Source organism: Lemur catta, chromosome 1 (assembly GCF_020740605.2).
Source record: "Lemur catta isolate mLemCat1 chromosome 1, mLemCat1.pri, whole genome shotgun sequence".
In the NCBI taxonomy this organism is placed as follows: Eukaryota; Metazoa; Chordata; class Mammalia; order Primates; family Lemuridae; genus Lemur; species Lemur catta.
Window position 1 is genome coordinate 162,503,887 of NC_059128.1, and position 26,807 is coordinate 162,530,693.

A 26,807-nucleotide genomic window follows, 5' to 3' on the forward strand; every position below is an offset into this window, starting at 1 on the left:
AGTTAAATAAGATGATAATAAGATTCATTAAAAATGAATAAAAACACCATGCAAGCATTTTCCCTCCTGCATTCTCTGAGCAGGGCTCCATAAAGGCTGGCCCTCTCCACCCTTGTCAATAGGCAAGCCAGCAAAGCGCCTGCTTGGTTGTTCTCTTGTGCTCTCTCTCTCTCTGATTTACTTGGCTGCTTTTTAATTTTTGGTTGACCTTTCCAGTTGTTCAGATTCTTAATAAATAGGAATTATTATATAAGCATAGTAAACAATAAAATTACTTAGATTTATGGGAATACCCCTAAGAGTTAACACAATGCTAATAATGCCATATTATATCCTTTATAAAAGAATAAAAACATAAAAGATTAACATTATATTAATATCTAACAAATGCGATTTTATAAAGTTAAATGATATTCGAAAGTCACTCAATCAATCAGTAATATCCTCACTTGCCTTCTAAACCATAGGCCTTTCCAGAATCTGAAGTCCATGATCAAGTGACTCAAGTACCTGCTGTCCCATTCACATGCTACTATGTGGAACATTTTTTACAGATAATAAAGTAATTAAACCACAAACAGCACTATTAACAAAACATGGATAAAGGATTTCAGTTTGCTTAAAAACACACAGGATATCCACCTTACTGATTTTCGCCCTCGGAGGAAGTGAAGGAAAAAAAAATTAGGGTTGACAACAGTATATTCTGGTGATTAGGTTTTAGACAGATGCTATATGTGTGGTGCATATGTGGGCATTTGTTTATAATTTGCCTGAATAAATTTTCAATTGCTTTGCTAATTCTGACCCCACAGCTTCCAGAAAATAACATTTTGAAGTCCATATTCACAGAATCTTTGCAATGAGGATTCCTAGGAAAAAACACTTAGTCAGGTGCTGCTATCTAAGGCGACTCTTCCTCACTCTGAGGGAAGCACTTCTAGGAAAACAGGTACCCCCTCTATCAGACTCAAAAAAGGTCAGTCATAAAAAGTGTATGTTTTCTGTAAGCCAACTAACACGAGCTGCAGAATTAATACTAAAGAGCTAAGCATACAATTTTAAAAGTCAGAAAAATAGCAAGAAGAATAAGCCCAAACAAAGAAAAAAGGAAGAAATAACAAGGATAAAGGAAACAATAAAGACAAAACCAAAAATTAATAAAACAGAAAAGGGATACGATAGAGCAATACTCAAAAAAGATAAAAAAGCCACAAGTTGATCCTTTAAAAAGATTATGAAACTGATAAATCTCTGGCATAACTGATAAAGTAAAAACAAAGAACAAATAAACAATACTAGCAATGAAAAGAGGACCATAACTATATATGCAGTGGATTATAAAAAGGCAAGAGAATATGATGAACATTATGCCAATAAATTTGAAAATATAGACAAAATGGACAAACACCTAGAATCTTATAACTAAACAGTAAAAAAAAAAAAAAAAATTAGTACCTAGACTTCAAACTAGCTAGTAGTACATACAGACGCTGCTAAAGTCAGGAAAACAAAACAAATCTCAGAACCTCAATTGCACTATTTCCTATTATTATTTAGTAATTTAAATTTTGGTTCCAAAGGAGCAAAGTCAGTTTTTTGGTTCAAATGAACAAAACTAAAAATTTTAACTAAAGTATTTCATATCTAAGTATTATGGTTTGTAAATGCTCTAAATTTAATGTCCACATCTTTTTAAATTTACTTAATCCAGAGTTTTCCTAAAGTATTTTTGTTTAATTTAGGGGATTAGTGAATACAAGATTATCTGTGCTGTCAATTGTAAAGTGATTAGGATTTATTAACTTTCTAAAACTTAACTGAATGATCTTTGTACTCCTATATTTAATATTAACTTTGACTGCCTTATTACAGTGCTATGTAAGTGCAAAGAGCAACAAAGTCAAAGAATTATATAGCTAGAAGAGATTTCCACCCCTTTGTTGACAGACAAGGAAACTGAGACCCAGTGACGAGAAGTAACTTGCCCAGGTTGTTACAGTGGCATACTCACAGAAAGTTATGATAATCCTGCACCTGGTGGAACACAATTTTGTCCCATTACCTTTACTATTAAGGTAATACGAAGCTATTACTCAAACCCTAACATGTATCTCTCTATGGCATACTGTTTAGAGTCAGCACAGCCATTAACATTAAGGAGACTTTTCATACATTATATAAAGAGACCGTTTCCTATTTAGTTCCCAAATTCACCTATTCTTTGAAATTAACTGCATTTTCATATGCAGAGAGAGATCTATCATAAATAGGAGAAAAGGAGGAAATTATTTTATCACTAAGACTCAAAATTGAATTTTGTGATTTATAAAGTCTTCTCTGTCATAAATGTACAATTTTTCAATAACAAGCTACTTAAAAGACGAGATTTTCATATAAATCACAAAAAAATATCCATTATTTTAACATTTCTCTTTTTTCATCTTCCTGGTTTAAATGACTTGCTGACTGTAAAGTTCATGGTGATAATTTGCTCTTCCTTATATTAACCTAGCATGATCTTAAAGTCTTATTTTAGTTTCTCAGATTAAGTGTATCTGCCAAAACTGTGAACGAACAGTTCTCCTTTGATTCATGCAGTTATACAAAAGTTGTATGTCAGAAAGCAACACATCTAGGTAAAAAGGGAAATATTCAGGTACTCCTCCAAATTTTTTCTACATAATACTAAATTTTCAAATAATGTTACATTTGAATGATTCACATAAGAAAACAAATTTGGCCTTACAGAATCATCACATCAAGATGACTACAGTTTGTCTGTTGCATAAATTTCCAAGATGATCACCATAATGTCCCCCATTCCACATGATCTTCTTCAGTGTGAACCTGCCTCTCTCCCATCAAGAAGTAGGGGTCTCATTCCCCTCTCTCACTCAATCAGGGCTGGCCTACGATTCGTTTGTAACTAAAAGAATGCAGTGGTGGCAGTGGAAGTGACTCAGTGTGACTTCTAAGGCTAGGTCAGAAGAGGCCGTGCAGGTTCCACCTGGTTCTCTTGGGAGGCTTACACTGGGGGGTGTACAGCTACCTGAGACTATCAAGTGGAGAGGCCAGACACACATACTGTGGTTGACAGTCTCAGCTAAGCCCAACCTTCCCATTATCCCTGGAAACATGCCCAACATGTGAGTGAGGAAACCATCTTGAAAGCAGACTCTCCAGCCTCAGCCCCAGTCATTTGAATCACCCCAGCCATTCAAGTCTTCCCAGTTGAGGCCCCAGATAGCAGGGAGTTGACACAAGCCGTCTCTGATGTGCCCTGTCCAAACTGCCAATCCACAGAATCCACAGAATCCAGAAGGCTCAAAAGATCCTTCAGACCTGAAGGAAGGAAGATCACTCCATTGGTGCACAGAGGATGTATGTCCTTAGCAAAATGGAACCGTGTCCCATGCACATCTGGATTGTGAAGGACAGAAAGGGGCTAAGTACCAGGAAAAGGCTGGGCCAGGGAAGGAAGTGCCTTTTATAGCATAGCTATCTCATTCGCCAGTTACTGCCAGGCAACCTACTAAGGAAACTATGAGTCTCCAAGGGGCTCATAAGACAAAGAACACAGCAAGGGGAGAGGGGGGAGATAAAGAACACACAAGCTGTTCCTCCACCCTATGAGGGACGGGATGACACATGGATAATGTATGATCACAAAAGAGAGAAGAAAGTCTAAGGTATAATTTACCTTATAGCCTTGAATACCAAAGAGGAAAAGTCAAGTATTTTAACTATCTTTACTTTTTATTCTTCAAACTTCTATTGATAATATATTTTAAGTCTCTTTAAGTAACTGATGTCAAAAAAATTCCAAACGTTCATCATGAAGTCTTTGGATTTTGCTTCTAAATTAAAAAGATGATAGAAGCACATTCATTTCATGCCACAATACCACTGACTTTTTATATGGATGGTATTAATTTGCTCTTTTTAGGCTATTTTATACTGGATGCTCTTGGTGGGAAATTATTCTTGGAGTTTTGGCAGTAACAAACTCAATTGACAAACTTCAGAATATATTTTTTCATCAGAAATAATTTAAGAAAGCGGGGCACAGTGGCTCATACCTGTAATCCTAGCACTTTGGGAGGCCGAGGTGGAAGGATTACTTGAGGCCAGGAGTTCAAGAACAACCTAAGCAACATAGCGACACACCTGTCTCTACCAAAAAAAAAAAAAAAGAAGAAGAAGAAGAAGAAATAAAGAAACAAACAAACAAACAAAGAATTTAAGGAGAAGCTACTTCCCACCTGATCATTTCTCCACAGTATGGCTCATTTTCTTATTTCTCTTCTTTAATGCTGCAAGAAAGATAATGTCAGTAGATGTGGGGACTAGTTCACTGAAGAAACCCATCAGCTTCAGCAAAAACTATAACCCGAAAAGGGCTATTATATTTCCTTAACCAACACAAGTGAGAAACTCCTAGTTTAAAAGCTAAATATGTGGTTATTCATTGTTTTAAAAGCCTGAATAATCTTATATTCCATATTCTTCCTTCTCCCTCAAATATCTATTCCTAGTATGGCAGGTTTACTGAGTCAATTATACCTCTTAATTCTGGTATTAAAGTAGGCTGTCACCTGCAAAAAGCGAGAAAAAAAAAAAACACAGATCAAAACACAAGAATGCTTTTCAAGATTATAGGTCCCTACTAAGCATACTTTGATTTAATTAATTGAAAACCATGGAAACCTTAGCAGACTATTTTAGATGCTCATGAATCACTTCCTGAGGTGTGAGCAATTTGGGCCTGGCCTTTCTTCATGTTATTTATTGCATTCCCCGCTTCTGAAATGTAAGCTGAATGGGGTGTCCCTCCTTCTCTCTCTGTCCTTTCCTCCTACCTCTTCTCTCTCCCTTTCACAAAGCTGTGTGTGGCAGATAGGCAGGCACAAGAGGAGCATCGTTCTTTTCCCTACATCAAAACCTGCCTGACCCAAATAATGTCAAAATAACCTTTTATGAAATAATCACAGTTTCCCATAGTTCAAATGATGAATTTAGAAGGAAAAACTGCATAAACAGAATAGATCAATGAGAAGTAATTTCCTAATGACAGAGATGAAACACTATCTGAATAAAAAGAGGAAAAAGTCATAAAATTAAAAGGAAAAATATTAGTCAGAGTAGCAAAGAAACCTACCTATACAAGAAAATGCATCTAAACCACAGGGAAGTAACTGTTTCCAGTGCCAAGAAAACCCATAAATTATGGAGCATGAATAACTACAACAAGAAATACACACTGAAAATTTTCAGAGATTTTAACAATAAATACATACTGGCTTTTTCTATGTCAGGTTTTGGCTAAATATCAGTATACAGTGAACATGTGGACATTACTACTCGGAATCTCTTACCTCAAAAATAAAAAAAGGTAAGGTGAGAATAAATGTGAAGATTTCAATTAAGTCTGAAGCAACTTTTAGACCTTGAATCAAAAGAATTAACCTCATAGAGAGAAGAATGTTCAATAAAGTTATAAATTATTTGCTTTATGTTAATTTTTCTTTACCACACTATAAAAGATATGTTTTAACTGACTTATTCTAACATCCACTAAGACAGCTTTATAAGCAAATCAAACATTCATTTCCCTAAACTAAAAGTATTATTTTATAAGTTAAAGTGATATTTTATGAGTTTACTTTTAAATCTTTAAACTACATATACCACATAAATCCTATAACAAAAAGACTTTAACAAATTCTACAAGGATTTTTAATCATTCATCTTTACTACAGTATAACTTCATGAAAATCAAGGTTTACCAAAACTATTAAAAAAAAGAGATACATACTTTAATCCAATAAAATTGGACCACCAAAAGAAAGAAAACTTGAAATTCAAATTCAATTTATCATAGAAGTACACTAATATTTTAATTCATAAACTCAGAATCCAACTCAACATACCAATTTTAATGATGGATGTACTTAAGAAATATATTTTTGAAAACTCTTCTTTCTCCTTGATAATATTAGTGCTTAAGAAAATTAAATTGAATATGTTACTCCCTAATTCTTCCACTCACTATTACACATATTTTTCCACACAGAAAATATACTTTATTATCCTCATGAAAACTTTATATAGTATATTAAGATCTACGTTAAAATTACCTTGTTTTTCTCTCCAACTACTTTCTCTCTCCTCAACTCACAACTAACACAATTTCACAGAAGTAATGGCATATTCCAAAAGTTCCACATTAAACAAGAAGAAACAAAAAATCAACATTGGCTAAATACAACTGCATTGCATTTCAGTCACCAAATTTAAAACACTGACAATAGCACAGTTTCTAAAAGTCCCCAGTATCATAGGAATCTGGCAAGTCATACATCAGAAGATGTTGAAAAAAAAATTTTTTTTAAAAACTATTATAGTGAGTGTTTCATTAATATTACAGTCCCTATATTTCAAAAATCTGAAATAACAGTCTTATTTTTTTAATTTGCAGGCAGATTTATCTTTCACAAAATCATACATCTCTAAATCTAGCACCTCAAGTGTTCTATTCAAAATGATTATGAGGGTTTTTTTAGCAACACACTGCCATAAAAATAATGACTACATGACAGTTGTTTTATATATATATATACACACGCACACAAATGTACTTACATTTATATATTTATATTTTATTAAGTAATTGGATTTCATTTCGCTTTCTCAAAACAAGGTCACTTTACATTTCCCAAAATCTTTGACTAAATTTAAATTTTGTTTTCCTGACAGGCAAATTTAAAATTATATAATTTGAAGTACATATCAGAAATCAGTCAACCACTAAAATATTAATTTATTTGCTTACTAATCCTAATAGAATCCCAGCAATAATCTGAAAATATGATTGAGAAAAATTTTATGCCACACCCCATATTAGGCAGTGATCCTACTTTCTATGGGAAGACATTAGTAACTCCACAGTTTTGCCAGCTAAAGGATATAGGTCCAGACCCCTATAACAAAAATTCCAGCTAGTGGGTAAGAAGTGTCCTAAGAGAAGAACTGGGCTTGCTAACCAGGAGAGGAAGAGCATTTCTGGAATAGGGTAGGAGAAGATCCCAGAGAAGCATTGAGGACAGATGGGGAGGGTCCCAGGAACCAACATGAAGGTTAGGGCTTCAGCCTCAAAGCAAAGGGTATCACAGAACTGTTGAGTGAAGAATTTTACAAAGTAGTGCTGTAGGAGTACTAATTTGGAAGCTGTGTGAGAAAGGATTTGGGGGAAATGGAGAGAAACAGGAGGAAGGGTGGCTAATTCTTGTAATGATCTAAGCATGTAGTGTTGACAGGAGCCTGGTACCAGCATCAGAAAGGATGGGACAGATGTGGGGCATGATGAGAACACAGTCAGCTGGTGGGTGGAGGCCATCTTCCAATACCACTGTCCTGAGAAAGGCTTTGTTCAGCTGGCTGCTTTGGTTTAGTTTGGTTTGGTTAAAAAGTGCCCATCTAGTTAGATTTATAGATCTAACTAGGATTTACCTCACAGTCAACAGTAGTTCAGAATTGTGTGTTAATATTGTTAAAGCAAAGAAGGCAGTCAAAGAAAGCAGAATAACTCAGTGGAAAGAGCACCTGGTGTCACACCCAGGAGCCCACAAATCTATTTTTGGCTTTTTGAGCAATGTTGCTCATCACCTTGTACAACCAAATAGGTCTCAGTTCCCTTCAAAGAAAAATGGTAAAGCAAATTGATACGACACATGAAGCTTTATTGAGAGGAGACACAAACAAACTCAAATATGTGAAAGTGCTCAGGAGTAAAACCACTATACAAATGTTAAACCACTAACAAGTAATATTTTCTAAATGATACCAGATGGACCTTCAATTTTACCCAACTGGATGCATCTTTTGTTTTGACGAGGATGCAAACACATCAATACCAAAATGTACCATTTTACCTACATATGTTCATCTTTCCATGTCTGTTTTTTGCTTATAAAGTGGATCAATCACAATCTTGATTGAATTTTGAAACACTTTATGACTATTTAAAAAAAAACTGACAGGCAAAGTATTTCCATAAATTCAAATCCAGATCAAAGACTTTAAAACAAAAATAATGTAATGGTTGCACTAAACCACTGGGAAGGTTGCCTTTGAGGTTGTCATCCATACACTACAAGTTGAGTATTTCTTATCCAAAATACTTGGGACTGTAAGTGTTTCAGGTTTCAGATTTTTCGAATTTTGGAATGTGGTATATACATAATGAGGTATCTTAGGGAGGACCTTCATCTAAACATGAAATTAATTTATGTTTCATAAACATCTTATACACATATCCTGAAGCTAATTTCATACAATATTTTTAATAATTTTGTGCCTGAAACAAAATTTGAACCATTAGAAAGCAAAGGTGTCAGGTGTGGAATTTTCCACTTGTGATAATGTCGGTGCTCAAAAATTTTGGATTTTGGAGCATTTTGGATTTTTGGATTACAGATGTTCAACCTGTATTCATGAAAACAAAGGGACACACAAAAGATAATTTGCATTTTGTATGAAAATTGAGCCTAAGGAACCCCTAAAAGTAACTGAGACAGTGCAAGTTTCCTCTTGTCCATTTAAGCTGTGATGGCATGAAGTCTGGGAGTCCAGTACCTCTACATGGCAAAAGTGAAGCTCATAGGTTATTAGCCAATGGGGAAGGTTCTGAACTCCTCTTTCTTGAAGACTTAGGTTTGTTCAAAGAAAACACAGTCTAATATATGAGTTAGATTTAAATGTCCTAGAACTAGGGAGACAAACCAAGTTAAATTTTAAAGATACTCTGGAGTATTCTTTTTCTGCTCCTTAGTTTCTGCTCTACTCTCCCATTAAGCTATGATAGTAAAAGAAAAATAATTATGTAAGGACAAAATTAGAAATGTATTAATATAAAATAATAATGAAGACTTCAGAGCCTGATAGATCTGTGCTCAAATCAGAGCTGTGGCCCATTACTAACTCTAGAATGGGGATGATAAGTCTACCACATTGTCACCAGATATATTTTGAAGATACAGGCAAAAGGATTTGTTGATAGACTGGATGTGGTGTATGAGAGAAAGAGAGGAGTCAAGGATGACTCCAAGGCCTGAGCATCTAAAAGGATGTCATCAAACTAACATAGGGAAGGTTACAGATGGAGCTGGCTGGGTGGGGGAAAAGGAGAGTTGTGTCTGAGACATGATACGTGGAGAGATCTAGTAGGCATCTGGATACATATGCCTGGAGCACAGAAGATAGTCAGGATGGAGATATAAATTTGGGAGTGGTTGGCACATAAATGGCACTTAAAGCCACGAGACAGGATGAGATCATCCAGGGAGTATGAACAAACAGAAAAGAGCAGATAGAAATAAGGCTGGGATCACTCCAACCTTATGAGGTCAAAGAGAAGATAAGGAAAGGATAAGCAAAGGAGAATGAAAAGACTGATGAGTGAGACAGGAGGAAAACTGGGAGAGGAGGGAGCCCTGGAAGCCAAGCAAAGTAAGGGTATCATTACGGGGAATAACAGGGATGGGTGAAGTAAAGAGAGAACTGCAAACTGACTAATGGATTTAGGAACTTGGAGGTTATTAGCGACCTTGACAAGAGGGACTCTGGTGAATAGTGAGGGTATGAACCTGAATGGAATGTGTTTAAGAAAAATGGGAGCAAAGAATTGAAGACAGTGAGCATAGATCACTTTTCAAGTTGTTTTTGCTGCAAAAGGAAGCAAAGAAATTGGACAGCAGCCAGCAGGAGAAGTGGCATCAAAAGAACATGAAAGAAATATTGGAATGTTTGATGCTGATGGGAATAATCCAGTAGAGAGTGAAAACTGGTACTACAGCAAAGGTGGGGAGAACAGCTTATGAATGAGATAGTAGGCAAGAAGGGTTGCAATCCTCCACCTGAAACTGGCTTTGGGCAGGACCCAGGCTAGTTCGTCTTGGTAATACGAGGGAAAGCAGAATCTGTGGTTGCAATGTGAGTATAGTGGGCTATGTCCAAATAACAGTGGTAATCAGCCGGATCAATTCTACTGCTTCTTAGGGATTGGAAGAGAAGGCCCCCTTCCAAGGAAGGAAAGCAAGGAAATCACCCTGAACTTTAAATTTCCAAATTATTTTAAAAAGACAGCATTTAAACCAATTATCCTGTTTTAAACCAGAAAAGACAGAATTACTTTTGACATATTCCTGTCTTTTGTTGAGAAATATTAAATGAATTATAGAATATAAAGGAAGTTACAGAATATTAAAGAATATGTGAGTTGCAGTGTGCAAATTTCAACCCCAGGACATATGAAAGTTAGTATCCTTGTTCCTAATCCTCTTCATTAGTCATTATGGGCTTAGTGTACCTTAAACTAACAATTCTGAAATATATTTAATAAGAAAACAATAAGAATACAAATAATTATATCTAAAACCAATGAGTGCATTGGTGTGCCAAACCCTGTGCTAAAGGCTGTATTCATTCTCATTTAATCAGCACAGTAGTCTGCTGAAAGAACACCATTATTATTATTCCCTTTTCATAGATGAGGAAATTATCAGAAGTTATATAACTTGCTCAACAAATAGCAAGTGGCAGAGCTAGAATTCAAAGCTAGGTCCTTGCTGTCAAGAAACAGCAAAAACCTGCATGTTGAGAGTATACATTGTAAGTTACCACCTGAAGAACTCAGCCCAAGAAGCCCAAGAACAACAAGGATAACAACTTTAAATTTTTAAAATATATTAGAAGAAAACATAAAAATACTGCTCTCTTGAGTATGCAAAACATTTCTACTTTTACCCAAGCACAGCAGGCAGATAACGTAAGCCTTTCTGTGTTACTTCTGAAACACAATGAGAACCATGGTCTGCCCTCGGGATGTCATCATACACTAATGTTACTTTATAATAGGAGGAGAAATAGAAAGAAGGCTGAAGTTAACTTAAGACACCACCATGCTTCTCACACATTACCATAATTTCCCAAATTAGACATCATCAGAAAATAAATTTAAGTTGATATACTATATATTTCCAATAGTCTCTGCTACCATCACATTTTTATTAATTTCACCTTTATCTGAATAAACAAGCTATTTTTAAGCCCAGCATCAAAAATGCATAATAAACCACAACCTGGAATACAGCGTCAATCCACAATACCTACACCCTGAGGCTGCCTGCCTCCAAGACAACCAACATTTGTCACTCCACCAAACTGCTGTCCTATTCCATTCACGGGCCTTTGCTCATGCTGTTCTCTTTGTCTGGAAATTCCACCCACCTCCTTCAGTGGCGGATGCAGTAAGTACCCTGCCCAAATCCCCCAACTGCCCTGAGGGTTGGCTACTAACAGCTTTCAGCTAACCAGGGATGTCATGTCCTCCTGCCCATAGGCAATGAGGAACAGATGGGGGAGGGGTAGATTAAAAGAGACAAGAGACAAATCAACCTGTTGAAATGTGTGGGAGCTTATCTGGACCCCGAATTAAACAAATTGTAACTTTTTTAAAGCTCTACCTTTTAAAAATAATTGGATATCTGAACACTGACTAGATATTTGATGATATGGAGAAATTATTGTTGATTTTTAGGTATAATAATATCATGGTTTGTATAAATATATTTATGGATAATGTGGTGTCTGGGATTTGCTTTAAATAACAGGATGGGAATAAGTGGGTAGGAACATAGAGGAAACTAGATTGGCCAGGAGCTGATAACTGCTAAAGGTGGGTGGGTACACAAGGGTTCACTACATCATGCTCTCTATTTGTGTCTATTTCCCATAACAGTTTAAAGAGAGAAAGAGATAGAACCAGGAAAGGGAGGGAGAAAGTCAAACATACAACAGGAATGACAAACAGTGCCAAATCAGCCCACAGTATTAAGTTTTCACTTACATTTGCTTAAACATTATCTGAAATAAAATATTAAAATTAATAGATATCATTAGAATAAAAATATAGTGAAGATTCATTAAATTTGTTCTGAAATAAAATAAATTGAAATCCAGTGAACTGATACTGCTTCATGCAGTCAGTATGAAGGTAGGTAAAGCAAATAACCAAATTCCACCTCAATGGCATGACTCCTGAAATAAGTTTAGACTTTTGCTATTCTGCAGGTTAATACAAAATTGCTAATACTTATTGAAAGCTGTGTTTTATCTGCATGATCTCAATTAATTCTCTCAAAAACCCAATGAAGTCAATCTCATCATTATATACATTTTAGAGACGAGGAAACTGAGACTAGTAGGAGACCCGGAGCCTGGATTCACAGCCAGGCCAGCAGACTCCAAAGGTTAAGCACTAAGCTCCTCCTTCCAAAGCAGTGCTCTGTGGAAATGGGCATCATCAGTACCCTAATGCCTTGCACAGAGTTAACATAGGGGGCCCCCAAATAGTGGGAGGTGCTTCAAGCAATTAATAAAATGTGTGGCTGACCCACCACTGGTATCACTGGGATGGTTCTCTGTTAGCTATGTACTTTTTCTCCAGGATTCTCATGACCCATGGCACACATCACAGGACTGGTTAGTATTCAGCCCTATAAACTTGTGTCTTTCCTAGGTGATAAGCCTACCCAAGAACTACATTCATAATCTAGACCCTTTTGTAACATAAATAAGTAGTCCTATTTTTAGACTATCACGGAAAATATAAGAAAACTTAAAATCATAAACTGCCTAGTTTTGAGAGTAGAAATTATTAGTTAAACCCACAATCTCAAAATTTCCTTTCATAAGACAAAGCTTAGGTTAAATATATAAGTAGAAAGGAGGATGGTAAGGAACTAAAAACTAAACTACCATGGTCAAACTCATTTTCAGATAACAGAGTGCAAAAATAATTTATCTGGGTTGCTAAAGAACAGAAACAGGATTCAGAAGTTATAAGAATGATCTCTTCAACTCTGCAACTGGGAGGGAAAAAAAAATACCTTCCAAGTCACCACCGGCCTTCCCTAAGTCTGCAACCACATGGCTGTGTTTTAGACTGGGTGGAGCAGAGAGTAAATAAACACAGTTCCTATTTTTAGCATGCTTTTCCTGACCACTCTGAAATTTCCTAGTCACTAATTATTGCCTGTTATCTTTTAAAATAGATTTTTATTCAAAGAACTCACAGAAAACTTCTCAGAATCTGGAAGAGACATGTGTAAGTTCTTACATAAAGCTAATTTATTTTAAAAAATAATTTATTATGTAAAAAGTATTACATATATTCACAAAATAAATTAACTAGCAAGAATGCTTAAAATATTTTCCATTGCAAATATACTCAGAAGAGTAAATCTTTCCAAACTCTGTATGCATTGCTGATGTTAATACAGTAAAATTTTAAAAACTCAAATTTGATTAAAATTTTGAAAAAGAACATCTTTGCAAAAATTAATAATAAATTTAAATTGAAGATATAAGTTCCATATTAATTAATGTAAAATTCTCTCTTCAAAATTTAAATTCATAGTATATTTAATGACTTCTCTCAACTCTACTCAAAAATAATAGATTGGAAGTACAAAGAACATATTCATTTGTATATTCCATATCTTCCTCATGTTAGAAAGAAAATTGGGGGATGGTCTGCACATATCAGGGCCAACTTAGCCACTGTGCACAATAAGCACAATGCTTAAGGTCCACAGTATTTTTATGGGTCCCTGAAAATCACAAGAAAAAAAAGAACATTTAGGTTGAATAAAATGTTGTACTATATAATATTAACAGATTGGACTTTATACCCAGCAGTCCCCAACCTTTTTGGCACCAGGGACTGGTTCCATGGAAGACAATCTTTCCATGGGGTTGGGGGAACTCAGGCAGTGACGCAAGCCATGGGTAGCTTCTGTGAGGCCCTCCTGCGAGGCCCAGTTCCTCAGTGTCATGGAAGACAATTTTCCCATGGGGGGTGTAGAGCTCAGGTGGTGACGTGCTGCCTGGTTCCTAACAGGCCATGGACCAGTACCAGCTGGGGCCCAGGGGTTAGGGACCACAGTTTACACTAACACAATCACAAAATCTAATTTTTAATTTTTTTTTTAATGGAGGAAGGAACCCACAAAAAGAAAAGGGCCTAGGCTCGTGAAAGTCATAATGTACCCCTGCTACGTATAAAGTCCTTCCCATCCCAGAAGCCTCTCTAGGTGGATCCAGATTACACTTGCCAAAGCAGAAGACGGTTAACTTTGGCTGCACCTGGATAGTTATGGGCACCCTTTAGCATCTACTCCTCCATTTCCAGGGCCCCTCCCTCCTTTTCAACTTTCTCCCTCCAGGTTCCCAGAACATAAGGGTACACAACGAATAGCCTCCCTGAATGCTGTTGCTATTCTGAGGAGGTCTAAACAGTAAGCTGGAGCTGCTGCAACAGCAGAATCTTGCTCTGAATCAATTGTTTGGTTGCTTGTTGGACTTCAGATCCCCTTGAAAAATCTAAAGAAAACTCCTCAGAAACATATGCACACACCCACAAAAATTTTCAAACAATTTCCTTTTTTGGCACACAATTTCATCATTGGAAATTCATTTCCTTTACATAGAAAATTTTAAAATTTTGTAAATAATTATACTTTCAGTCTCATTTTAAATGCAAAAAACAACTGGCTGCTTCCCCCCAAATTAAAATAAATTTAAATTGTGCTGATAAAACAGAAAGTATACTCTATACTAAAAGAAAATTTCCAAAAGAAGGCTGTTACTTTGGTTTGATACAGAGATAGAAACTGGGGCCTGGTCTTTGATAGTCAATCGGCTTTGACTTCTAGTGTTTGTTTTAATGCTGAAGGAACAGGGTTAAGTACCAAATGGGGAATCACAGACCACTTGGCAAGCTAGGAGAGCATGCGTAAAGAAGTATGAAAATCCCCCAAACTTCTTCTGGTTACATTCACTTTCATCACTCCCTGTGCCCACACACCCTGGGCCTTCTGTGGCAAGGATAGCACCACTGATGCTGTCATGAAGGAGAGGATTCGGTCTGCACGTCAATGGGAGGCTGTCAGAACCAAAATAACCTTCAAAAGCACTCTGTAGTTTTTCCTGGAGTCTACCAGCTTCTGCTTGCGAAGAGGCTGCCAGAGCTATAACCACTCCTGACTGGCCAGCAGATGCACTTGGTTATCTGCTTCCCGCTGCACTTCCAGGATGGCGGCTGGGCAAAAGCAGTCCTAGTTTTTCAGCAGTATCCATCATGGGGATGGCAAAGACTTGAACTGAAAGACCTCACTTGAAGGGCCAGAGAGCCACCAAATAAGCTAACCCACCAGTGGACTCCTCCCTGTGGAAACAGTTTTCCCTGTTACAAAACACACATGCATATTCTCTGCCCACTTCTCCACACACATATACCCATACACCCCGCACCTGGCCTCTAGAAAACAAGTAAACCTCAGTGTTAACAAAATGAATTCCACAGCCTGCTCCTTTTTTTTTTTTTTTTTTTTTTTTGCCAAGATCTCTTGAACAGGTTAAGGAGTGAAATTCATGTCCCTGGTTCTGGCCAAACTGACAACTGTGCAGGCAGTCAATGCATCAAATGTCATTCAGGATTACTGGCCAGCGGGCTTGACAAAACTCAGCAGAGACTTAGAAAGCTACACCTTCCTGCAACACATGGGACTTTTTTGGCCAAAACAACAAAGCCAGACTAGCTGCCCAACCACCAGGTGGGAACCTCCCCTTCACAGGACCAGGGTTTTCTTACCATCACAGTTCTACAGGTCAAAGATATCCGTGGCCACTGCACTTTCCAAAAGAGATCACCAAAGAGGATTTTTGGTGGTCCTCACATGCATGCAACAGATAAAAACCAGATAATGAAGAATGCCAAGGGGTTCACCCAAGTGCAGGCTGAAGGGCCTCGTCCTGTCAAAACTTACTTAGGAATATTAGAAGAAATGTTAGCAACGCTGAGTGTATACGATACCATGTTAGAGAAACTGCTTTGAATCTTTTCTTCTAGACTCAGCCATAAAACCAGCCTGACCATTTCCCAGAACTAAAGCTTCACAGGGTCTCTCCCACTAGGTGTGGCTTCTCCCACTTGGCCATATTTTTATGCACGATCTTGCTGACCCTTCAGGGCTCCGTCCTCTCACACATCTGAGTACCCGCTGCTGGGCACACTAGAACTCCTACTGAATCCACACTTTTATTGGCAAGAACCCTGCTATAAAACCAGCACCAGGGCTTTTGTGTCTCATCATATTCAGCAGTGAAAGTTAAAACTAAAGGGCAGGAGTTCCAGTGTACTTTGCTTTCTTAGCTTTTTTCCAATATACGAAGAGAGAGATGTCTGTGATCCTACAGCAGGACAGGCCTGCTTTAGGGCATATCAAAAGAAAACTAAACTAGTTCCATAACATGAAAGTCACCCGATGCCAACTTCCAGACCACGTGCAGTGTCACTGCATCCCACCTGATAGTCCCCTGTAGCAAAATGCCTGAGTAACATCTAATAATTTTTTCACAAAAATAAATTTCAAAGTAACAGAAATCAATGGGAAGAAAACTGTAAATCATGGATCTCAGAATAAGAAATGATGCCCCAGTCTAACGATGATTAAACTCAAACTGAACCTTGAAAGAAAATAAATTCTTCATGTGAATACTCTTTTTCAAAATACTTAAAAATTGCCCCTCTGTCATATAGATATGCCCATTCCTACTTTATAACACCTTTTGTATAAAAAATAAATGTTTCTGAGACAGATCCCAATTAAATTTTGCTTTATCATCTCAAGTGAACCAATATATGACAAATGATGATAAGAGTCTCAAAGATTAAACAAAGTTGGGGGTGGAGGCAGACCAACACCTCGATACTTGGGCAGTGCCCACACAGGGTTGGACTATGGAGTGGAGTCTTTCTCTCTGCAAAGCTTCCTGCACAGAGGACAGCCTGTGACCTTGGCCTTATTAGCACCAGCTCCACCAGGGGTCACATGGCAGGTGAAAATGACTGCCCCAGCATGCGGCCCCCACATTCTGAAGAGTCTTTAGTCTCCCAGGGGTAGTGCCCTGCATGTAACTCTTGAGAGCAACAGGTGGCTTCTAGGATGGCCAGGCGAGATACTGTTACTTTCTTGGAACAAACAAGCCTGACTTGCCAAATAAATTTCGTGCATAAATATAATTTTTTTAACTTCAAGGACAGACAGATGCTCTGTCTTATCAAAATAAGCAGTGGAGCAGTTAATTTTTCTAAGTAATAGTGGGCCAGTGACACATGACCAAGGTGTTAAAGTTCAGTTCCTTTCATGGCACAAAAACAACTCTTCAGTTTCTCAACCAGCCAAACAGTTCACCTCCTCAAATGGGTGCTGCACCAAGATTACCTTTTGATGATACTGGGTTTCTATTTTTGCACCTTGTTAATGAAGCAGGTGAGGAATGAAGTGTGACCTTCCCAATTTACACATATAAAACATGCAAAGGTATCTGGGTGGTGTGCAGAGTGACTAGTAGGGGACCAGGGTCCAAAGACCAAACTTGCTAACATCTGGTGTGACCTTGTGTAATTTTGTAGACATGGGCCTCAACTTTTTCATCTAGAAAATGGGGCCACCAAAGATGTCCACATACAGGATCATTGTGAGGGTACATTAAGATTGAGTTGATGTTAAAACTGGCTGGTAGAGATGAAAGAGCTATGTAAACATTAGGTGTTACTAGCATACAAATGAACTTTCCCTGAATTTTTGGGTTAAGAAGTATTGTTACCACGATTCTATGTTTTCAAAACATCTTGCTTCAGGAGTTTTAAGCTTCTTTTAAGCATTAGGATAACTATCCTAATATAATGAGCAAATCAACATATAGCTTTATTTCAATATACTGTATAGAGAATATAGTAAGATATAAAGAGTTTACCGATTTTCTTAAAAGTCAAAATACATGCCAGATGTAAAGTTCAGATCTTCTTTCTTTTGAATTTGATAGTCTCTATGAGGAAAAAAGGTATCATGTGTTATCTCATCAATTAAAATTTTTATTGTTTTTTCAATTCCACTGAAAATACTAAACATACAGAAATAACTGTGTTTAAGTTATTCCTTGGCCTTAACAGACTTCCTGAATTATTTTCTGAATTTTTACCTCTGTCAAGGAAAAAAAAAAAAATGAAGGTTATTTTCTTTAGTGTCATAGTCACTGCTACCTCAATAACAAAATCTTTCCAGACTCTGAGATTAAGACCTCAACAGCTCTATCCTGGGAGTGACGGAAACAATCGTGCCAACCCACCAGAGTTCACCGAGCCGGAAACTGAGAAAAATGACCGACTGGGGGAGAATGCACAGGGCCGGCAGTTAAGTGCTTACATTTAAAATTGTAAGTGAACCAAAGCCAAGGTGAACCAAAATAAAAAATATAAAGCCAAAACATGATATTCAATAAGGTAGGGTGAAGCAGGGAGTATTAAAAATGACATTTCAAATTATGTATGATAAAGAGAAGGGAAAAATCAATTATCTTTAAAACAGGACAGAGTTTCTTGTTAGGGTGTTTTTTTGCGGTGTGGGAGTGGGTATTTTATGGATTTATTAGCAAACTTTCAGGAACAGCATAGATCTTTCTCATGTAAAGAATCAAATCACAGTAAAATATCAGAAACAGAATCATTCAAACAGATCTTCCTGAGATCTGTATAGGTTTTACTTACCAAATCAGTCATGTACAAAGTATTTGCCCTGGTGCCCAGAAGACATATAAGAAATCTGGCAGACAAGAATTCAAGCACTTTTTACAGCAAGAAGAGGAGAGCGCAGAGTCCTCTTGACATATTTAACACTTGAACCAAGCAGAGGTGCAAGCCCTAACCAGAGCCCCTGACGCTCAACTTGCAGCTCCTGGTCTCCACAGGCAGCTCCCCAGCCAGCATGCAGGTCTCTGGTTTGAGCCCCTACACAGAAATTCAGGGAATTCAGGCTCTCTGCCTACCCGATGCTCTTCTGTTGCTGTTTTTAAACATGACCCCAGTGATCTACTCTGCTCAAATACAGCAGAAAAGCCTAAGGCTAGACTAACAGTCCTCTCTACATACGAAATCAGCCCTCTTATGAAAGTAGATGCTTAACGATTCCTCTTACTCTTGAGAAGCCCCATCCACATGCCAGGCTAACCTGTCTGCTGCTGTTGCTTCCACAGTGGCCATAGCTCCATGGCATGTCTTGGGGCCAAGCTTCAATCTACCACTAAAGTGAATCAGCCCCTGGAGCCGTGTTATGAACGACACTCCCCCTCAACAGTGGTAGGTACAGACCACTCCAGAGCTTTCTATACCTTTCCTTGTTCCTCTGTTCTTCTCTCCACCACCTTTAGAGCACAGCCTCCTGACAAGTGTGCCCTGGAGTGCCACCAGTGGGTTATAGGCCTGCCATGGATCCCTGAAACCCTGACCCCTCCATTCTCCACCCCTGCCACAAGCTGGGTGGGGCCTCTAGCCCTAAGCAATCACTTCAGTTTAGCTGTAGAATTATATCATTTTCTATGTGTGGCCTGGAGTGAAAAAGATTGGAAGCACGATTTTAGAGTATAATTAATGGATCCAATAGCCCCTGGTGTTCTCAGGAATGGTGGACCTGAGAGTTGCCAAATTTTTTATCTGGGCACAGGAGCTTTATCACACCCTGTTATTTTGGAGATATCTTCTAAGCCATCTTACGCCTTATTTTACCCTGTCGACTGGCAGCCGGTAATGATGAGGACAGCAGCACAAATGCACTGAGGTCAGGGCTGCTCCCAGAGAGAGGACATTTCTCACCGACTTCTCAGTAAGGAACCCAGCAGAGCACTCGCTGCAGGTCCTATTTCTCTCCCTTTCTTTCCCTCTCTTGCTTCCCAGCCCCTCATGGTAGCATTCACAAATGGCAGCTATTCTTTAGGACAAAGAGGCTATTTAACTATTTAGAAATATTTTTCAACAATACTTTCTTCCCTAACAATGAAGATGGGTAAGAAGATCTGGCTAATTGTCCTGTAGGAAAGGAAACCCCTCTCATTCTTTGCTTGGGAAATATTACTGAATACTGAATTTTCACAGAAAGGTTGTAAACTTTCCACCCCAAAGAATGTTAAAGTTAATTTCTACTTAGAAATAAGTAAATAAAACTGCCTAGTAAAGGTGTATGTATTAGCAAAGGTGTCACAGTCGAGATCAGCACAGCTCGAGAGCACTTTGCTGCTGCCAAACTGTGGGTGTCCCTCCAGTCTCTAGACAGGAGTCTCCAAGGACTCGGCCTCCCCCCAGGCCACTTCTCCTCTTGGTGCCTACTCAAGACAACCGAGGGACTCAAGCTTCTCTGCTGGAAGATTCATCCACGTTAATTTGGAAAAGGAAAAAATTGACCTAAAAGAATAAATGGGAATAATGACAACCTCCTAGCACAACTGAGTTGAGGAGAAGGAGTCCCTACCATGTAACTAAGACTACGAACATGCAACGACTGAAATGTTCATATTACCGCTTTGCAGCCAATAAAATATATTTTATAGATGCTTTGGGAGTTCAAAGTTCATTCCTCTTGACCACAAAGGTCTGCATGGTGAGAGGAAAATGCCCCAGCATTCAGAAAGTACATGTTCACCCAAAGGTCATGACATGTCAGCCCAGCCTGTCAGCCCACCATAATGAGGGGCACCGGGGCATCACTAGATTGGTTCTCTTCCTCCCAGCATAAATCACCCTTACAAACAGACATCCATCTGGCAAGTGTGGATTTATAGTCTTCTATGAGTAAACAGCATTTTTACTACATTCCTTTTAGCAAAGGTTGGAATATCTAATCACCTCTTTCTAGAATAGTGCTCATGCCTCTGTCAAATTTGTTCTTTCTAAAAACTATTCCTCCTGGGTATGTTCTTCTTCCATGCTGCAGAATGCCATGGTACATAGATATAGTCTCTCTTGTGAGGGATGGAGGGACAATAGCCAAGACACAGACCTGGAAATAGTGGCTGCACAGTGATGATTAATCCAGGAAGATTAAGGCTCTGAATAACCAATCCAGGGCCTTTTCAGTAACTGAAATAACATAATTTTTACCTTTACCTGGATCAAAACTACACTCTTATGGCACAATAATTAGTACACATGGCAGACCGTTGTTTTCACATACAAAATCTGTTTCTCCAAATTTGACTAAGGACTTGTTCCCCTTCATTGATATTTTAGTATTTTATATCCTCAAGAAAAGGGAAGCTCAACTTATTGAAGGAAAAACTCCACTGAGGCAGCTTAAAGTTTAATCCTACTCCCTACACACCCCCAGCCATGAGGTCACAAACTATCTGTCACCTGCAGGATTTTGGGAGCTATTCGTTCTCTTATATCTAACAGAGCTAAGCAGGGCAGTCAAGAACCCAACATATGGCTGGGCGAGGTGGCTCACGCCTGAAATCCTAGCATTCTGGGAGGCCGAGGCAGGAGGATAGCTTGAGCTCAGGAATTTGAGACCAGCCTGAGCAAGAGCAAGACCGCATCTCTACCAAAAATAGAAAACTTGGCCAGGTATCATGGCATGCACCAGTAGTCCCAAGCTACTTAGGAGGCTGAGGCAGGAGAATCGCTTGAGCCCAGGAGGTTAAGCTTGCAGTGAGCTAGGATGACGCCACTGCATTCTACCAGGGGCGACAGAGTGAGACTCTTTCTCAAAAAAAAAAAAAAAAAAGAATCCAACATATGAGAAAGGTTTCACAGCTGTTCTTAATCCTACATACACCTTAAATCCTCTGGGGTGCTTTAACAAACCCCTAGAGGTTCTGATTTAATTGGAATGGAGTGGGGTCTCCATATTAGTATGTTTTAGAATCTAGGTAATTCCAGTGTGTCTTAGAATGACTCATCTGAAGATCTGGTGTTTTCTCTCCCTTTTCCCTGCTTGAAAGAATTGTTAGATGGGGTAGAATAAGTGTTCAGTAGAGCTAAAACACTCTGCTGACCACCTGAGATCCTGGGTATATTGCTATTCAGTGGTGATCAAACAACTCTTGATTTTGTCCATATACCTAGATAACTCGTTTTGATGTGTTAACTGCTTTTGAGACCAAAAAACTCCATCTAGAAAATCATCATGCAAAGAATAGGCGCTCCACAAATGAGTGGTTCTCAAAGTTTTTGTATAAGCAGCACAGTTTGGAATATTAAACCTTTTGAATGCACCTGAAGGGATTAAAATGCTCAAAACTACACTAAACAAAGCATAAAAACTCCAAGCAATCACAACTACAGCATAAGATGACTGCAATGACCAATACACTCTTCCGTACTGTGTCAACTTCCCACCTAGGCCTAGCTCCTTATGTGCTCTCAGTACCTTTCAGGAAAGATCCAGGCTTTGTGCTCTTCCATCAAGCTGCCCCTCTCTCCACCCACCCACTCTCCACAGCATCCCTCAGCTCAGGGCTCTAGCAGGTCTCACCACACACAAGCACTCCTCTGCAGCAAAAACATGCTTCACATGCTGATCCACACACAGCAGCCAACAGCAACAGGCATCGCCCTAAATAGTGCAGGGGGAGGTAACCAGTAAGTATTTGAATTTGATTAATATTCACAATTTAATTGTTTAAATCAACTTAATTCACTGAAGTATGATATACCTCCAGAAAAAAATCCTAAGTGTACAGCTTAAGGGATTTTGACAAAGCGAACCCACCCTTGTAATCAACACCCAGATCCAGAAACCAAACATCACTGGCACCTAGAAGGTCCCTTGGTTCCCCCTCCCAGTCATTAGCCCCAAAAGTAACCACTATTCTGACTTCTATCACCTCAAATTATTTTATCTGCTTTTGAACTTTAAATGAGTGTAACAAAAAATATCTACTTTTTGTGTCTGGTTTCCTTCCCTTAACATTATGCTTGAGAGACAAGCGGTGTGTATAACAGCCATCTGTTCTTTTTGTTATTCTTTCTTGTCCTTATAGTATTCCATTATATAATATGCTATTTTATAAGATGGGCATTTGGGTTGCTGATTCAATTTGCAGCTGTTACAGTTAATGCTGCTATAAGCACTCTGGTAAATGTCTTTCAATACACATATGTAATAATTTCTATTGGGTATACACCTAGTAATAAAGACGGTAAGGTAGGTACACAAGGATAGCCAAATAGACTGATGTAACAAAACAGACTCCAGAAACAGACTCTCACATATATGGTCACTTGATTCAACAATGCAGTGGGGAAAAGATGATATTTTCCAATAAATGGTGCTGAATTAATGACTTGTATATTTATGAAGAAAGAAAATCTTGACCCATCTCACACCATACACAAGTCTCCTGATAGATTATAGATCTAAATGTGAAAAATAAAAGTTCTAGAGGTTAAATAAATGAGTATCTTTATGGTCTTAAGCTAAGCAAAGACTTCTGAAACAGGACACAAAAATAATACCCACAAATAGAAATACTGATAAATTGAACTTCTCTATAATTAAGAATTCTGATTCATTAAAAGATACCCTTTAAGACAGTGAAAAAGGAAGTCACATACTAGAATACATTTTTAATATATAATGTATCACACAAAGACATATCCAGAAAATGTAAAGAAGTCCTACATATCAATTTTAAAAAAATAGAAATAACCCAATTTTTTTAAATGGGCAAAAGACTTCAACAGGCATTTTCACAAAAGAGAATATGCAAATGGCCAAGAAACATGAAAAGTTGTTCAACATCATTAGTCATCAGGGAAATTTAACCAAAAAGCCACAGTAAGGTACCGTTACATAACCATCACAATCAAAAACCAAAAAAACAAAGAAACACTGACAATATCAAATGTGAGCATTTAGAGCAACTAGAATTCATATAAGCTGTTAGGTGTGTAAATTGGTTTAACCAGTTAGGAAAATCAATTAATAGTACCTCCTAAAGCTGAACATACACATATCCTATGACATAGCAATTCTACTTCTAATTTTAGCAATAATTTTAAATGTATAGAAAATTATTCATGGGACTATATATAAGCCAGGAAAAGCTTTGAAAGAGCACATAGATCTCTTTCAAGAAATCATCAAGTACTCCAAAGAAACACATCCTTAAAACTAGTATTTCATTAGGAATTCTGTTAGCTCCAATATGAAAATATCTGAACAATTCTAGTGGCATTTAATATAAGCTATTAGCAAGGATTGACAGAAATAAGAATCTAAGAAACTCACTTTATTTCCTTCAAGAATAAATGTTAAACCACATTAACAATTTGAAAAATTACATCTATTATCCCAACAGGATATCAGAGCTTAGAAGGGAGATAGAAAATAAAAGGTAGCAGGAAAGCCTATGGAGAGAGTCATATGGCTTGTTATTCTAATGGTAGCTGCAAACGAGGTCACTTATCCCTCTGTGGCCACACTAACTGGTCAAAAGCAACAGAAGCTTCATCAGCAATGTTCATAAAAAACAGCCTACCCCTTCCTGGGCATTCTCAGTTTAGAGAGTAGACACCTGCTACCCATCAGTCTCTCAAGAGACAGATAGGACTTGTGTCAACCCACCACTACATTATTTGGTTTGCTCTTAATTGTTACTATCTATAAACAGTCTTCAGAGTATATGCATGCATAAGTATAGCATGTGTACACATGCAGCCATCTACAGCAAAAAACAAATTTGCAAAAATAGCTGTCTGAAAGACCACATCTTGTTCTATTAATACCCACATACTGCAGTATTACATAACAATTTTTTCCAATTCTGTTATGCTAATATGCAAATAAATGAATTCAACCATAGCTAGGAGCTAAATGTACTAATCACTATGGCCTTGTGTATCTCTAACTACGAAAGAATTTTACATGATCTTTTTCTGTTGCGAAAATCCCATGAATCTCCATTATTAATCACTTTTAAACCCAGCTCTTGGTTTCTGGGATGTTAATACCTGCAACATCAACATCAGTATATTTAGCACACTCCAAGAACACACCTGACTACTGACTTCATAGTAATGTGTTGTAAGTATTACCATATTCTAAAATTCTAATTATTTGACAACTTCAAAATAATAATAGGGATAGATACTATCAGACACAGCCCACCTAAAAAACAAAATGTTACTAACTGTTACCTGCTTTACCTTCCAGGACCCTAAAATGTATATAAGTTGACTTTTTGTTAAAAAAAATAAACAAAAATGGAAAATGAGCCCCCTAAAAAGGTGTTTAATCCATCAAAGGAGAGAAGAGAGAAAAAGGTCAAAGTCCTGGTTTGTGGACCAGACAAAACCCTGGGGCATGGTGGACAGGACTATGGCTATGGCTTCATGTTGGTTAGGTACACATGGGTTGCATCCCAAGATTCAGCCACAAAAAGCCAAACTTTTCCAACTAAAAATTAGGTGTCTATTTTAGGACTGGTAGAAACTGCCAAAATCAAGGAGCCAGAATGGCTTTGGCAAGTAGGAGAAAAAAGGGAAAGCCAAAGTCACTCAGATGGATGGAGTGGGAGAGTGTGACGGAGCAGTTAAATGTGTGGGCTTTCAAGATAGTCAAACCTAGACTGAATGCTGGCTTTGCCTCTTATGAGATATGTAACCTTGCCTGGAAATTCCCAAACTTTGTGGAATGAATTTCCTTGTCTGTAAAGAGAACGATGATGTCTCCTTGCAGGTTCCTGTGAGAGTTACATGAGATGGTGCATATGAAGCATGTCTTAGTACCTCCTGCACCCAGTCCTTTTAATTCCAACAAAGGGTAGAATTTCTAACATTATATGACAGCATAAGCTGAAGGATTAAAGATTCCACTCCTACAGCTATGTCTATTAATATTCTAGATTCCTTAAGCATCTTCTTTTTTATTAATTTTATAGCACTCCCAATGAATATCTTTGGAGTATCCAATATTAATGACAATAAACATTTAAGTTAGTTCCTTAAAAATAAATAAAAACTGAGCAAAAACTATAGATATCACTTAAAGAAACCAAATACCAGAAAAAAGATTAAATGCCTTAATAAACAATAGCACCCTCTTGCCATGATTTTTAAACTTTGATAGAAGAACAAAAATCAAAAGAAATTTTCAAAGGTCTACTCTTATTTCAGGGGCACAAAAGGGACAGATCATTTATATTAACATCTTGCAGAACAATTCTAGAACCAACCAAATTCCTGGATCCAACTTTAAATAAAGGTATTTCCTTCCCTTTGTTTTCAAAATTACGTACATGAAATAAATTTCTTCTTGGAAGTATACAGCCCACTAAGTTTTATATTCCAATCAAAACCAGTTGGAGTTAAGTCTAAATAACATCTTCATCAAACTCCTAGGATAAGTTATGTCATTCCTGTCGACTTATTCATCCATTCACAAATTTATTCAACGCATATACACTTAAATACATGCTTTCCACAAGACATTAAACTAGATGTTTTCATAAACTCAAGGTGAATAAGATGTAGTTGCCTATGAGGCAAAATGACTGCGGAGACACAGGCAGAGTAGTGGTTTGAAGGCAGAGAAAGAATTCACTCTAACCGGGAGGTGATTAACTGAGGAGGACCTTAAAGATGACGAAAAGAAGAGGAAAGCATGCCAAGCTGAAGAAAGAGGTATGAACATAAAGGCTAAGCTTAGGCACAGAGGGCAATCTTAATGGGCTCCAGCATAGGTTGTAAAGCAGTTTGTTAAGAAGAAGATTTTATTATAAGTAGGGTGACCATATGATTTATCATCCAAACTGGAATGCCTTTGAGAGTGAGAGGAGGTACTACTACTAATTTTGTCAGGACAAAAGATATAAATTTGAATTGTCCTGGGCAAATCAAGACATACAGG

At 37.7% G+C, this 26,807-nt stretch overlaps 1 protein-coding gene across 2 annotated transcripts in view; it reads right to left on the reverse strand.

The window, feature by feature from the left end:
• Positions 1 to 26,807, reverse strand: part of PLCL2 (phospholipase C like 2) — a 179,276-nt gene that overhangs the window by 145,731 nt on the left and 6,738 nt on the right. The window lies entirely within an intron of this gene.